This window comes from Neopelma chrysocephalum, unplaced genomic scaffold, assembly GCF_003984885.1.
Source record: "Neopelma chrysocephalum unplaced genomic scaffold, ASM398488v2 Primary Assembly neopelma1_347, whole genome shotgun sequence".
Taxonomy (NCBI): Eukaryota; Metazoa; Chordata; class Aves; order Passeriformes; family Pipridae; genus Neopelma; species Neopelma chrysocephalum.
In genome coordinates, this window is record NW_020898011.1 from 1,101,215 (window position 1) to 1,108,772 (window position 7,558).

Consider the following 7,558-nt stretch of genomic DNA (forward strand, 5'->3'; position numbering starts at 1 on the left):
CCTGCAAATCAATTTTAGCTCATGATAGTTTTCCACACTCTGCTTGCAAACCTGCCAGAGCTTCTTCCTTTCTTCCCCCTTCTCCAAACCGCAGCGGGAGGTCCCGTCCAGACAAAGGGCTCTTTCCCTTGGCAGAGCAAAGGAAACCTTTCTCTTGAATTAGGAATGCAAAGCTTCATTCTTGGCCAAAGATCTGAACCTCGACTGTTTGTGGTACATTGTGAGAGGTTGTTTTATATTGTCCCCGCTCACATTCCCTCTGTGCAGGGAATGGGGACAGTCGTCTGTGCCAAACTCACACAGACACTGCAGGAATAACGGCACTAAAGACACGAGGCACCCAGAGCTTGTGGACATATGGATATCTGCAGCAGGAAGAGAAGACCCTGATCACAGCATTCCCTCTGCCATGTGAACTACTGTTTCTACTTAAAATTTCACTGGCAATCTAGAAAAATGCTACTCAGGCAGAGCAAGATGCCTGTGCACAGAGGATTGCTGGAGAGTATAAAGTAACAGCCAGCCAGCAGCTGATAATCTGCTTGTAAACTCCTGTTTGGAAATAAAGACAATCCCATTTTACAGTAACCAGATGTTTTAACAGAATATTAGTATTTACAAGTGCCTCAGGCTATTGTTTTATACAGGTCTGAAGAGGGCTTACAAAAATGGAAAATCAGAAGCAAGTGTGCAGTTCAAAGGCTCCTCAGAGCAGTGAAATTTGGTGTGTAGTGGGATAGATCCCCTTTGTTTGTGCCTGGGATGTTGATTGCCCAGTGTTCCTCCATAACTTACCCAACCAAGCTCCTCTCTGCTCTGATTTTACTCGTTCTTTACTATCCATAATTGGATAACTTCTTTCCAATTTTCTCCTTGGAACACTGAAGATAAGGTTTCTGTTTAATCATCCTACTTTAAGTACTTGCAATCAGACAGGATATTGCTGCTTTTAAAATAAGACAATGACATTTAATGACTTTCATTTCTTCCTGTACAAAAGATTAATTTATATGCCGGAGTCATCTTTTTCATTGGAAAATTCTCTCCACTCTTTTTGAAATTATTCAATCTGATTAACAACCTAATTCTCCTTTTACATTTCTGATTTTGTGGCTTTCGCAGCCAGCATTTTGCTTGTCATCTTTTTACCAACTCTAATTCAGCTTTTGTTTCTGAATAAGTCTGAAGTCAAGAAGGCAGACAAGCTGTGAGGTGTGTGAGTGCAGACAGGCTGTCCTGGGAAGGATGGGTCTGTGCTGAGCTCATGGAGCAGCACCACCTCTGGAAACATCACCAAAAGCTGTGAGAAAACAGAGGGATTCCTGTAACAGCCCTAAGAGGCTCTAAGTAACTCAGGTGAAGGACTGTGGAGTTTGTGTATGCGTCCCTGGGAAAACACAGGGTAGAAGCAGCACCGGGAAGGCACAAAACTCATCACTGCTCTTTTGCAGACACTCAGGAGAAGCCCCCATTTCGGGGAGCTCTGCAGGGAGGGCAGGGATAGGAGCCAAGAGCTGACAGGGGAAAAAAATCACGTTCTGGAATACACCTTACCTGGCTGTTTCAAACTGCAAACTCACAGATTTAACATGCCACTGTCTACTTGTAGTGTTCAATATTCTCCTGGAGTGCTGTTGGAAAGAAAAGTTTCATCCAGGTGCTGTCTGTGAGCTCATCATCTGGATGGTTCTCCAAGTACAGACCTGAAACATCTATTCAAACCTTTGCACTTTCTGCACCATTGCTGGTGATTTGCTGGTTAAGAACATAAATTGCAATGTTATCTTTAGCTTCCAACAGGTGAGTGTTTGCCTTTGTCAAGGTAAATACCATTGTTAGGAATTTATTTTGCTAATATGTTTTAAAAGAATTATCATTTTCCTTGCTCTGCTGGCCAGCATTTTCTTTTTGCACCTTTTCTAACTTTTACTTTGCTTTACTTGGCATTACAACTTTCTCGTTTATATTTGTAACACTTGACTTCTGTGGTGCTTATACATGTTCTCTTAGCTTTGGAAACACCTTCATTTTCTCTTTCAAATCAAGCTGTTTCTGTTTCTTTAAGTCAGCGAGGCCTTCTCCTGCAGTTGTGGGATTAGGATTTTCTGTCATATAAGAAGAGGTACTTGAGCAAACCCCTTTATAAGTTATTTTTATTCTGAAAAAACTCTTACACCCAACAGATTTAGCCCACAGTTGTTTCCTGGACTGTGAAACCAGTCTTTCTAATGGATCTAATGTACAAATGCAATGTTGAAGTGGGTTCACATGAGCCACTTTGCTGTGTGAGAACTTTTCAAAAGCTCTAATGGCTCTTTCCACACTTTCCTGTCTTTGTGTGAGACAAATGGATGAGCCCAATGCTGTTCTTTCTCCCAGCACAGTCTCTGTATGTGCATGGGATGCCCTTCCCCGTGTGTATCACAAATGCATCGAGGTTTGCATGGAGTTTGAGCAACAATATCACATTTCCATGCTCTTTTTAGTGCCACACTCACTTTTCCTTTGTGTCAGGATCTTACTCCCTACTGCTGCTGTTGCTACCAAGTGGCACTTCCTTTTCAGTGAAGTGGCATCTTAGTTTTGGAAGACTGCACTCTGTTTCCAGTTCATGTGTTATAAATAAAGCCTTCAAGTGCCTCCTGACTCACACAGCCCCACAGAAGATGGAATGTCAGGTTGGATGCTCCTGCTCTGCCCCACATGTGGTCACAGGCAGTGTTAAGTTCAGAGCCACGTTGGAGCTGCCTCAGGGAAACCCTACACATGGTCTGCAGCCTGCAGCAGTCCCAGCTCTGCCTTGCATGGGAATTCCTTCCAGCCCAGCCCCAAGGGCTTGGGAAAGGTGGACATGCACGTGCAGAGTGCCATAAGCAGATGCTAATGATACTTCCCATCTGAGGGCTGCGAGGTATTGTAATGATGCTTTAACACAGCTCAGCAATCAAACCCTAGAGTGTAATGAAAGCAGGAATACATGTTTAACAGAGGAGAAAAGCGTGTAGGGAACAGAATGAAAATGATTCTTCACTTAAGGGCACACACATGTAAATACATGTATGTGTCACTTGACTAATCCGTGACACTTAAACCCAAACCCTGTTGCTGGGGCACGGCAGCCAGGGTGGCAGTAATACAGAAGGTTAGATGGGATCCACTTTCCAGATTAAGATCCTAATCTTGCAAATAACTTCAGGCTGCTGAAATCTGACAGCCACATGATGTCCTCCCTGTGGTGTCTCCCACACCCCGCTGGGGACTGGCTCTGCCCTGGTGTCTGCCCTGTGCCCCATTCCCACTGGGATGGAGCAGCACACTGGGAACACCAGGCAGGACCCAAGCAAATGAATAAGGCATCAAAGATGATGACAAATAATGAAAAGCTGAGTAGACCAGGGGGAAAAAAAAGTCTGGCTCCGGACATTCCACCTGGAGCGTTGCCTCTCCTGTGGAATTGATTTTGCTGGCTGGAGAGGTGGCTTTGATGCTGTTGGTACCCCGAGCGTAGTTTTGGCACAGTAATTTCCTTTAAGGAAAAAATAACCATGATGTGAATGAGAGTTGACATGACAGATTGTATCTGCTGTGCCTGTTGGCCCCAAAGGCAGCCGTTTGTGGTTTAAAATTCAGTAATTATGGATGTACACAAATGTTTCTAATGGGCCCCAAACAGTCAGGCACAAGGGCCACCATCCCCGAGCGCTGAGCAGAAAAGATTGGAATTAAATAAACTAGCAAGGAGTAGGAGGTTCACCTGGGTGGAAAGGTCTAGACAAGAAACCTCAGAGTGGGGAAGAGCCACAGGTTGTCCTGCCATGAGGAAGATTACTTGGAGGAGTCTGGTGGTGTTGAAAGAACAAGACCCACCCCAGAGCTTTACAAGGCTTCTAGTGGAAGGTGTTCCTGCCTGTGGCAGGGGGTGAAACAAGGTGGTCTTTAAAGCCCCTCCCAACCCAAACCATTCCATGATTCTATGATTCTACAAGGGCTTGTCACCTCTGGTGGAGGAAAGCCCCTATCCTCCACCCAGCAGGGCTGTCAGTGCAGGCAAGGAGCTGTTAAGCACACAACTACACCCTCTGTCTGGCTTAATCTGCATCCTGAGTGTGTCTGAGGCGTGGACTGGCTCTAGCATGGATTTTTATTCTATTTTCAGTAGCTGATTCCTCTCTTAAAGCCCAGCAGAGACCCTTGACCAGGCAGGATGGGCTGTGGGGGCAGTGCCTGGTTAATGAACCACCGGAACACCTTTGTTTCTCTGGCTGCCTGGTGCCCTGTTCTCACTTGTACAATTATTACAAAAATCAGCCAGAACACTGCCTTGAGATATGATTTTCATAGTGGGATAGATTTTATTATACCAGCCGTACAATACCTGCTATTATCATTTTGATTATATGCTCCTCTCATTTGCACTATTGGAACGTTATCTGTGGTACATTCATTATTACTTTATAAGAAACTGAAACTACATCCTTAAGATGAATTGTAAGGAAGGATTTCTATTTCCTCAGATAGATACTTTGGCTGAGATCATTAAGTGGCAAACATTATTTGTAAAAGTTTATTTTATTTTATTTACGTAAACTCTAAAAGAAAGAAATAACACAGATATTTCTAACAGACAGAAAAGCCTGCGGCTAGTAGCAACAAATGACTGCAATTTAGAATTCATGTACTATTAAGAAGTTCTGATTAAATTGTAAGTTCCTTTGGAGGAAGGAAGTTGGATAAATGACAGTCTGGCTCAGTGGGCTTTGATGGGCTCACGGGGGCCAAGGGGTCAACAGTGGCTCACAGGATCCTTCTGCCCCCTCAACCCAAGGCCTCTGAAGATCAGATCAATCATGAACCCGATGGGAGAGGGCAGGGCAGGAAGGTTGTGTTTAATAGCCCAACTGGGTTTAAAGCAGTGGGTTTAAAGAGATGCTGGATCACCTGCATGGCTGGTGATCATCCGTCACCGGAGCGCAGAACGTGTCCGAGGATGAGACCACCTCAGGCTCTGCGTCATGAGCAGAGACAGCCTTTGCTCTGAGGAGTTTGCTCCCCACCTTTTCTCCGTGTTGCCCTCACCATGCAGGGGGCCTTGTCCTTCTGCACACACGGGAAGGGAAAACCTCCAGCCACAGGCACCTTACCCCCAGGTCTCTTGGTGCAGATCCATCTCTGCTTCCAAGCCAAACTGCCCCTCTTCTGCCCAAAGTAGGGAGCACAAATCCTGACCTTGTTCAAGGTCTAAAACTTCCCACGACTGCAATACAACCAGATTTTCACAGCTCCACTGAACAAGAGCACCTGACCTGTGAGGTGTTTCATGTTTCTGGGATGTCCCTGCTCATTGCAGGGATATTGGACTAGATGACTTTTAAAGGTCCCATCCAACCCCAATCAACCTGTGATTCTGTTATTCTAAGACTTAGTGGAGCTGCTCAACCACCATGGCCAAGTGAGACTCGTCACTCATATTTAAGGGTCATCAGTTGTTTCAGCTGCAACAGAGAAGTCAAACCACAAATTGCGGGTGCAGCTGGACCGTGTAAAGGAACCTGCTAGTACATGAAGCCCCTTGCATCTTTAAGAAGGATAATTTGTGTCTTCACTGGAAGAGATCACACTTTGCTGTGTAGATAAGAACATTTTCAGGCTGATTGCAAATCATAAATATTTGATGTACTGTAATTACTAGTTCTTAAGTGTCATTTCCCAAATTATTATTATTTCTATTAAATGCATAGCAACTTGGGATGGAAGAGTGAGTTAATGCAGAAACATTTCATCACTGCAGATCTGGGTTTGTGGAAGGTCATTAGCGAACTTGTGTTTTGTTTCTTCCCACCTACCTGTCCCACAGACCACTGCAAAAAGCAGAATCAGGTTGAACAAGATGATCTTTAAGGTCACTTACAACCCAGACCATTCCATACTTGTATGAACTAGTAGAAGCTGAAAACAGTAATTCCCCTGAGAATAAGGGCTGTAATCCTGCTATGATTTTATGCTCCCCTTTACCCGCTGCATCATCATTTGGGCAAATTATTTAATCTCTCTCCTTGTTCATAGCCATCATTTAAATGGATATAACAATTCCTCTGTCATGGGTCTGTGATAAGGTTTGGGTGATGTTTGCAAAGCACACTGAGATCTCTGACAGAGATGTCTCCATCCTGTGCAGCGTGTTCACCTTCAGGCTGTTCCAAGGAGCAGGATGTGGGCGATCCAGCAGGATGGAAACAGAGGTGTTGCTGGGGGAGGAACCACCCGGGAGACTCGAGGTCCAGTCCTTCTCCACCCCAGAAAATCCAGTCTTGACCCTCTCTGAGGCCAGTTGTAGCCAGATTTCTAAATCCAAGTTGTTTTTCCCATGTACCCCATCCACCCAACACCAAGATTTCCTACTTGGTGACATTGGGCTTCTGCTGCTGGTGACGAGCAGCTGCACAGCCCAGGTGGAAATCTCTCCTTCTAAAGCATTAGTGTCCTACAGCCACCACTCCAGACCTGGGCATGGCAGAGGCCGGGTGCCCAGTGGTGGCAGAGGTGGGTTGCTGCAGTCCCCTCTCTGGCCAGTGGATTTGGGCTTCCTGGGGTTTGGTTTGTTTCTGTCTGACCCCTAGTGCTGCCTGAGTGCACCTATGCGGCGGCTCAATTATTACTTACAAGTTGGCAAACAGAAAGAAAATATTCAAACTAATCTGGAATAAGTCAGATATACTTTTCTTCACCTCTGGGGAGATTTTCAACTATAACAATGTAGCTTTGAGCTTCTGACAGATGCTAATGAATTGTTGTTTACATGTTTGATTTACTGCCTAAACAAAGATAAGACATGCTCTTGAAAACACATTGAATGCACAATCCAAACACATCCATTAAATCTGTCACAATAAACATGACAGCTTTCTTCTAACCTAACAACTGGCATGCCTCATTTACATATTAATGAGAAAACTGGGATCAGTCTGCACAAATTGCTTCTATCTTGCGAAGGGGAAGCACTGACTGACAGTGCAGCTCTCCGTGGTGTAAATACAACAAGTAAATACCTCTGCCATCTTAATGGATTTTATTTTTATTTGCCTATTTGGTTCCACGGTTATTGATTAGTTGTCTCTCGTGAAGTGCAGTGACAGACGTTACAACTACGGGGACAGACATTAAAAGAGTTCCTACAACTTCCCTGGTGCTTGAGGTGTCTGTTGGGCTTTGGGGTTGGCATTCCCAAAAAGGCTTGAGTAAAGGCTGGATCTACCTCGAAGACCTCTCTGGCCTCCATCACCATGGGATACGTGTCCCAGTGCTCCCAAAGTCTCTGTTGTCCCTAAAACATGCTACATTAGCCTTAAACCTCTGGAGGATGAGCCATTAAGCAGGTGGGAAAACCAGGCATAGAGGGGAATCTATCAAAAAATCCAACCCTGTGCCATATCAAATGTGACTTGGGAGTTAAACTCCTGGAGTTACTTGGATTCCTAATTCTGCAGAAGTTGTACCAGAGTGTGGCATTATCATAACAGTGGCATCGAAATAACATGGAAACCTGAGCCATAGGCACAGT